This window comes from Eucalyptus grandis, chromosome 7 (genome assembly GCF_016545825.1).
Source record: "Eucalyptus grandis isolate ANBG69807.140 chromosome 7, ASM1654582v1, whole genome shotgun sequence".
NCBI lineage: Eukaryota > Viridiplantae > Streptophyta > Magnoliopsida > Myrtales > Myrtaceae > Eucalyptus > Eucalyptus grandis.
The window spans coordinates 8,380,243-8,389,202 of NC_052618.1; the positions used below are offsets into that span (position 1 = coordinate 8,380,243).

At 39.5% G+C, this 8,960-nt stretch overlaps 1 pseudogene; it reads right to left on the reverse strand.

Annotated features, from left to right (window-relative positions):
• Positions 1 to 6,501, reverse strand: part of LOC120295798 — a 9,255-nt pseudogene extending 2,754 nt beyond the window's left edge.
• Between the last annotated feature and the right edge of the window lie 2,459 nt (positions 6,502 to 8,960).

Genomic DNA, 8,960 nt, shown 5'->3' on the forward strand with positions numbered 1-8,960 from the left:
ATTCCTTCATCTGATTTTTCTTCAAACTTAGCAATTTGATCATTTGTATTTTTCAATATAAAACATTTGCAATCAAACACATGAAAATATGAAACAATTGGCTTCTTTCCTTTGAACAACTCATAGGGAGTTTTCTCTAGAATAGGTCTTAAGAAGACTTTGTTAATAATATAACATGCTGTGAAAACTGCTTCAGCCCAAAAACGATAAGAAATGTTGCTTTCAATTAAAGGTGCTGTAGCCATTTCTTGCAATGATCTATTCTTCCTTTCCACAACTCCATTATGTTCTGGAGTGTATGGAGAGGAGAACATATACTGAAAACCAGATTCATCACAGAATTTAGCAAAGTCTTGATTTTCAAACTCACCTCCATGGTCTGTCCGTATATTTGAAATAACATACCCTTTCTCATTCTGTACTTTCTTAGAAAACTTTAAAAAATAAGAAAATGTTTCAGATTTACTTGTTAGAAAGTATACCCAAGTAAATCATGAATAATCATCCACTATTACTAAGCAATATTTCTTTCCACCAATGCTATGAGTCCTAGTTGGTCCAAAGAGATCCATATGTAGGAGCTGCAGCACACGATTAGTGGAAACTTGATTTATTGGTTTGAAAGAACTTCTAACCTATTTTCCCAACACACATGGTGTGCATAATTTAGATTTTTGGTATGTCAGGTTGGGTAGTCCACGAACAAGCTTCTTTGCAGAGATCTTGGCTATTTGCTTCATGTTGATATGGCCAAATTTTCAATGCTAGAGATTAGCTTCCTCTTGAATTGAAATTAAACATTGAGATTTTTCTGGTTTGATGTCCAAAAGATAGATGTTCCCATGTATTCGCCCCATGAAGGTCTAAGAGAAGTCTTTACTGGTTCCCGAATATATTCCTTCTTGAAAATTGATTTTGAACCCTGTGTCGGACAGTTGGCTAATACTCAGCAAGTTGCAATTGAGTCCTTCTACTAAAGAGGCGTTGATTGCAAGACTTCCAATCTTTACTTGTTCCACATCCGACAATTTTTCCTTTGCTGTTTCCACTAATAACTTGCATAAGCTTTATGAAATAACTTGAATCTCCAGTCATATGTCTTGAGCATCCACTATCCAATTACCATTTGACCTTTTTCTTGATAGTGACCTGCATTTAAAAAAGAAACTCAAGCTTTCTTTGGTACCCACACTTTCTTGGGTCCAATGGAGTTAGTGCAATATACGGTCTTTGCCAAATCCTTCTTAACAAGTTTCCAAACCATGGGACATTCTTTCTCAAAGTGTTCTGAGCTGTTGCACTTAGAACATTTAAGAGCACTACGGCCAACAGGTTTTACAAAGAATTTTTGAAAATGATTTCTATAGAAGGCTTTTGTAGGTCTTTGTTTGATTCTTTCCTTTACTTTTGGAAAATCAATTAGAGGAATGGTTTTGAAGTCATTCCCAAGCCTGATTTGTTAAAGTAAGGTCATTGTCTTTGAAAGAATCTTTTCCAATTTCTCGAATCCTATAGAAAATCTTTTGAAATACTTGAAATATCATTTTTCAAAAGTGTATTTTCTTTTGACTGAGAGTTTGTATTTTCTTTCAAAGTAATAAAACTTTTATCTAAATTTTCGAACTTTTCTTTCCAAACAATCTCTTGTTGCTTCGGTGTGGAATTTTCCCTTTTTAGCTCGGAATTTCTCTTGAGAGAGGTTTTGAGACTAAGACCTGATTCATCAATATATTTAGAGACTTTAGTAGGAATTTTTAAATTACTTACCTCGATTTCACTGTCTAAGTTTGAGTCGTATACTGTCTCGAGTCGAATCGATTCTGATTTTGCCATTAAACAAATATTAGCATAATCATCATCACTCTCTTTGCATTCGGTATCACTCCAAGTTTATGCCTTGAATGCATTTCTGTACTTCTCATCTTTTCCTTTCTTTTTCTTCAGCAAGGGATAGTTGGGTCTGTTGTGTCCATTTTTCTTGCATTCAAAACAAATCACATCTTTATTGGATTCATCGTCCTCAGCTGATTTATTTTGAAATTTTTGAGAGCTTTGTTTCTTCCAATTGAATCTTCTTCATTTTTTGTCCAGTTTTCTGAACCTTCTTATCATCAGAGCAAGCTCTTCATCGTCCATATCATCTTCAGAATCTGTAACATCATAATTATCATTAGATTTAAAGCAATATATTTTTTTACCTTTGGGATCTTTATCTTCATTGATTTGCTCCACATCATAAGACTGAAGAGTGCCAACCAATTCGTCAACGGAGAGTGGCATGATCCTTTGTGTTTCTCTTATTGAGGTCTTTACGTGATTTCAATCTTTGGAAAATCCACACAGTAGTTTGTTAACTTTCATGGGTCCTGAGATTGGTTGACCTTGATACTCAAGACTGTTCACGATTTCTGTAAAACGAATAAACATGTCAGTGATAGATTCTCCTGGTTTCATCTTGAAGGCTTTATATTGACCGAGCAGAATATTAATTCTGGTTTCTTTCACTCGATCGGTTCCTTCATAGGTGATGTGTAGCTTATCCCAGACTTCTTTAGCTGTTTCATAAGAAGATATTATATTATATTCAGTGTGAGATAATGCACAATATAAGGAGTAAATTGCTTTTGTATCAAGAGCTTGTTTCTTGGTTATCTCTTCTTGAGTCAACTCGCTAGCCTCTGCAGCTTCTTTTCCCCTTTCTGAGACTGTTGTAGCTTTAGGAATGATTCCTTTGTCTATCACATCCCATTCCAGATGATCTTTTGATCTTAGGAATACCTTCATTTGTTTTTCCATATCTGTATTCATTTCCATCAAAATAAGGTGGTCTGGTGTTGCTTTGCCCTTCAGCCAAACTTGGAGCCAACATACTAGCTATGGATCTTTAACTCTGAAATAAAAACACTTCAATTTAAATGATTACACAGGCTTTGATACCAATTGATAGTGCTAGTACGAGCACTTAGAGGGGATGAATAGGTGCGAAAACAATTTTTGCAAAAATATAGTATAAAACTTTTCTTTTAATTTGAGTCTAGTTGACAACAGACTTTGTAGAGGAAATTGGATTCTAACTATTAGACAGAATTACGAGCAAAATAAAAGAGTTCAGGGAAGAGAATAAGAACACAAGGTTTATAGTGATTCGGCTTAATCCAAGTCTACGTCCACTCTCTCACACTAACAGCCCATCGGATGGATTTCACTATGAATCAAAAGAGTCATTACAGTATCACGTCCTTGATTCCACAGTGTAGAGACTCTGTTACACTTCCTTAAGGCTTCACAAATGTCTAAACTCTCTTTTGAGTACAAATTTTCGCTCAACAATTGAATCAGCAAAGAACAAGGAACTTCAGACTTTGGAATTTATCTATCATGCACACACTCGAACAACTAGAGCATCTTCCTTATATACTCCTCCATGCCTTCATAACCATTGGCACATTCCAAAGGAGTTTTTCCAATCTACCCATTGGACATAATCAATTAGGGAGATATCGAGTTACTTAAGGAATGTGATGATAGCCCATCAATCCTGCTCGGACATACAATCAGGATCTAGGTTTCCATAAGTAGAACCTTCCAAGTATACTTCGCCAATCAACGTATCCAAGTTACTCGAATCAATTTCAAAACGAATAATAGATCTTGAGATGCTATCTCTAGCCACTTAAATCAAATCCTTGAAGAAATACTCGATTCTAAATAAGTCTTCTTCGTCCGTCTAGGAACTATCAATGAGGGCAGACTTTAAATCTTGAGTCTGGCGTTCTGGTGATCTTCAGACTTTGATGAAAGAGTCTGCAAATGTTCAGACTAGACTAATGGAAACGTTTTGTCAGCTTCAAAACAAATACGAAAGTTTTCTCCAACAGTCCAGTCATGAAATCCATCGTGATATGCTCCCATTTCCATTATGAGATCTTGAGAGGTTATGGAAGTTCTCCCTGCTTGCAATGCTGGGCTTTCACTTGTTGACACGTCAGACACTTGGCGACATGCTTGGCGATATTCGCCTTCACACCTGACTACCAATAGTGATACATCTTGGTGCTACCAGGATGAATGCTGTAACTACTACGGTGTGCTTTTGGTAAAATATCCTCTCTAAACTCCACATCGTTAGGCACAATTAAACGTCCTCAGAACCTTAGTGTTCCTTCATTAGAAATTTGAAAGTCAGCCTTTCTTTTCTTAGTGTCCTCTTGCAGGATCTTTTGCACATCTAGGTCTTTCGGTTGGAGTAACTTGATTCTAATTTGGACATCCGGTTCAATTCTGAGGGTGGCCATTAGACTTGAAAGGTGGCCTACCTCAAACTTAAATACCGAATCTCAAGCTCTCTCGATTAGGTTTCACTCCTTCATCAATATATGAGCAATTAAAGACTTTCCACTCAAAGCATCAGCGACCTTGTTCGCCTTTCCCGGGTGATACAAGATATCACAGTCATAGTTCTTTAGTAATTCCATCCATCGGCGCTGTCTCATGTTCAACTCCTTCTGAGAGAATAGGTACTCGAGACTTTGATGATTGGAGAAGATTTGGAATCTTTCTCCGCACAAATAATGTCTCCAAATCTTCAAGGCAAAGTTAATTGCTGCGCGCTCTAAGTCATGCATCAGATAGTTTTGTTCATGAGGCCTCAACTGATAGGAAACGTATGTAACAACTCTGCCAAGTTACATCAGCACGCAACCCAATCCTCAGAATGACGCATCACTATAGACCTCGAATCATCCAGGACCGGATGGAATCGTCAACATAGGTGCGGTAGTCAAGTTTTCCTTCCGCTCTTGAAAACTACTCTCGTACTTGTCTGTCTATATAAATTTCTCCTCTTTCTTCAAGAGTTTTGTCAGTGGTGATGCTAATGATGAGAACCCATCCACAAACCGTCTGTAATAACTTGCCAAACCCAGAAAACTTCTTATTTCTATCACTATCGTCGATCTTGGCCAATTTATCACGGCTTCAATCTTGCTCGGGTCCATAGAGATTCCTTCGCCTGAAATCATGTGACCTAAGAAAGCAACACGAGTCAACCAAAACTCACACTTGTGGAACTTGGCGTATAACTGATGGACTCTTAGTGTCTATAGCACTAGTCTCAAACGACTCTCATGCTCATCGTCACTTCTCGAATATACCAGAATATCATCAATGAGTATGATCACAAACTGATCTAGGTATTCTTTGAATATTCGGTTCATCAAATCTATGAAGGCAGCAAGAACATTCGTCAACCCGAATGACATCACCGTGAACTCATAGTGACCATACCGAGTACGAAATGCTGACTTAGGAATGTCTTCCTTACTAATTCTCAGCTGATGATATCCTGTCCTCAAGTCGATCTTTGAAAATATGGATGCTCCTTGCAACTCATCAAACAAGTCATCAATCATTGGGAGTGGATACTTGTTCTTGATCGTTATCTGATTGAGTTACTGATAGTCAATGCATAAAGGCAACGAACCATCTTTCTTCTTTACAAATAGAACTGGTGCTCCCAAAGGTGATGCACTAGGACGAATAAATCCCTTATCCAAAAGCTCTTGCATCTGCACCTTCAGTTCTTTCAACTCAGATAATGCTATCTGGTAAGGAGCCTTAGAGATTGGCTTTGTCCCGGGGGCTAACTCGATCAAAAACTCAATTTCTCTCACTAGTGGCAATCCTAGCAGTTCCTTCGAAAAGACATTTGGAAATTCTTGTACCACAGCAATGTCTTCCATTTTCAGCTCCACAATTGTCGTATCCATGATAGTTGCCAAGTAACCTTAACAACCCTCGTCTAACAAACGAGTTGCCTTTGCTGACGAGACCAGGATAATCGAGGGTCCTCCTCGATTCTCGATTCTCGACAAACTCGAAGCTCTTACCCTCTAACGAGTCAAACTGAATCGCCTTGCAATAGCAGTTGATTATATAGCTCGTTGCTTGGTGAGCCAGCCCATGCCAATTATCAAATCAAAGTCATACATGGCTAGGACTAACAAGTCTATTTTCCCCACTCGCTCACCAATTGCTAACTTGCAACCAAAATAACCCAAAGCAGCAATAACTTTATCCTTCAATGGTGTAGATATGCAAACTACCAACTCCAACAATATGGGATTTAAGCTTAACAACTTAACATACTACTCGGCAATAAAGGAATGAGTTGCTCTAGAGTCAAATAAAGCGTAAGTAGGTTGGTCGTTCAGTGTAAGCATACCTATGATCACGTTAGGCGCAGCCTCTGCCTAACCTTGTGTGATGGCATACACAGTGCCTTGAACTGGAGGTCTCAACTGTCCTCCTTGCGGCGTGTTTTGTGGCGCATACCCTATAATCTATTCCATGGCAGCGGCGGCGGTAACTGCGGTTGTCCTCTTGGTCTACTAGGACAATCTCTGACCATGTGGCCTTGTTGGCCACATCCAAAACAAACACCCGACCTTCGGGGACACGGAGCTGAACCATGTCACCTTCCACAGAAGCGACATAGGCCATTTTGACTCGGCCCAGACTTTCCAACTCCACCCTTCCTGTTGGGTGGAACCAGGAATCTACCTCCAGTCATGGGTTTCTTCCCATGGCGAATCCTTCTCGATGAGACACAAACCTCGATCCAAACGAGGGGACTTGCTCAGTTAGGCTCTTTTCAAGCAACTGTGCTTGACGATAGACTTCTCAGTAATCAATCAAGTCGAACAGCACCAGCGGTTGCTTCAACTCGTGTCAAAGGCCATTCTTGAACCTTCGAGCCTTCTCCTCAGGGTCTTTAATTAGTCTTGGAGCATACTGAGATAGCTCCCTAAATTTGACCTCATATTGGTCAACAGTCATCGACCCTTGACGGAGTTGCAGGAATTCTTCTATCTTCTACTGTCTTGCATTCCTCAAGAAGTATTGTTCATTGAATGCTCTGAGGAATGCATCCCATAGTGGAACCACTCCTTTAGGAAATATTGTCTCTCTAGCGGCTCTCTACTAGGTGTTGGCATTGCCCTGCAATTGATATACTGCCAGGGTTACCTTTTTTGCGTTAGTGCACATCAGGAGTGCAACGGCTTTCTCCAGATCTTGTATCCATAGTGAGGCAGCCTCGGGGTCTCCAGTACCCGAAAATCTTGGCTAACTCAGCTTTAAAAGTTGCTCCACCAGCTTATGAATAAAATTTTCTTTCTGCACCTCTATATACTTAGCTGGAGCATCGGTAGGCGCGGCAGTAGGTGCGGCGGCAGGTGTGGCAACGGCTGTGGCCTTGGCAGCGGCGACAACAGCAGCAGTAGCGGCGGCTTGAGTGGCAGCTGTTGTAACGCCCGGAACCTCTAGCACGTGCACATCCCACTGCGATTAATAGAAATGCGACTTCCCAAGACACGTCACGGACCCATTCATTTAATTGCACATGCGAAAGCGGATAAATAATCCCTAGACAAAACTCAATTGGGATAGAAAAAGCGGGATCACATTTTCAAAACCAATCACATACTTTTATACATATCAAACCCAGTTCATTTACGGGACTAGGCTATTTACAAAAGATCTATAGATGATTAGTCCTAAAAAACTAAGCTGTCCTAAGATAAGCTAGACAGGTCCATTCACCAGCTCTTCAGTCGGGATTGGCGAAGTAAAAAATCCTCTCAGCGACCCTCACTGGTCTACCAAAAAGCTCCAGAGGATTCACCATCTAGGGACCTGAAATATTATCCCACAACAGCGAGTCTTACTCTTTAAAACTCAATTAGGAAGAAAATAAGTCACAGGGTGCTCTAGCCACACAAAGAGGATTGAGGACTTACCTCACCTCAGTCCATTCCTGCACGTTAGTATAATTCAATAATCAATCAAATCATTCACTAAAAACCACGGTTGCAAGGACACGACCTATCTTTAGGTGGTAAATTACGGCCCAATGGGTGCGACCTTTAATAGGTGGCGGATTACGGCCTTATCAGGCGCGACTCCTATCGGGTGGCAATTTACGGCCCAACGGGCGCAACCTTTAATAGGTGGTGGGTTACGGCCTTATCAAGCACGATCTTTGTCAGGTGGCAAATCACGGTCTAACAAGGCATAGTCGAACTTCGACAATTTTCTAGATCCATTCACAACCTTTCACAATCAAATTCCAATCGAATATCGATACTAAACATCTTTGGGATAAATCCTCACATAAACAACCATTCAATCAATCGATACAAACTGATCTTACCAACCAATTACAGTGCTATAAGCCAACACTAGGTATTTTCAAGTTAAATACCAAAACTTCTCCAATTTCATTCAATTCCACACTTTGGAATAATTAACCATAATCATTATTCCACTCAATTTCTCCATTAAATATACAATTGACACAAATTGACCGCACTTTGCTACGATCGGTGCGAAATTTTGACGACCAGGCCATACCGGCATAATTTTCGAAAATAATAAAAAATTAAATTTTATTCGGAAAATTAAATAATTAATATTTTATTTTATAATAATATAATTTAATAAAATAATATTTATAAATTCGAAATAATTATTTGATTAAAAATAATTAATTAGGTCTTAAACTAGATTACACTAATTTAAACATACAATTAGCCTTAATTAAACATCCATTAAACTAATCATACAACTAATCTAATTTATATTAAAATAATCTAATCTAACCACTTAAGCCTAATTAGACTAATCTAAACACCCCTTAAGCAAGATTAACTTACTAAGCGAGGTTTAGAGGATAAACTCACCGGTTTGCGCGCCGGTGAGTTCACGGCAACCACGACGCCAAGGCGGTCGATAAACCCCGAAGCGATGACACCAACGGAGGCCGGGAAGACATCGAAAATGGGCCTTGAAGTCTCTAAGGCTTTGCTGTCTTTTGCTTTTGATCTGGGTTGAACTATAGAGAAGAAACCAGCAACTTCAACGGCGAAAACGGGCGATCGGAGCTCCGGCAATGGGTTGGC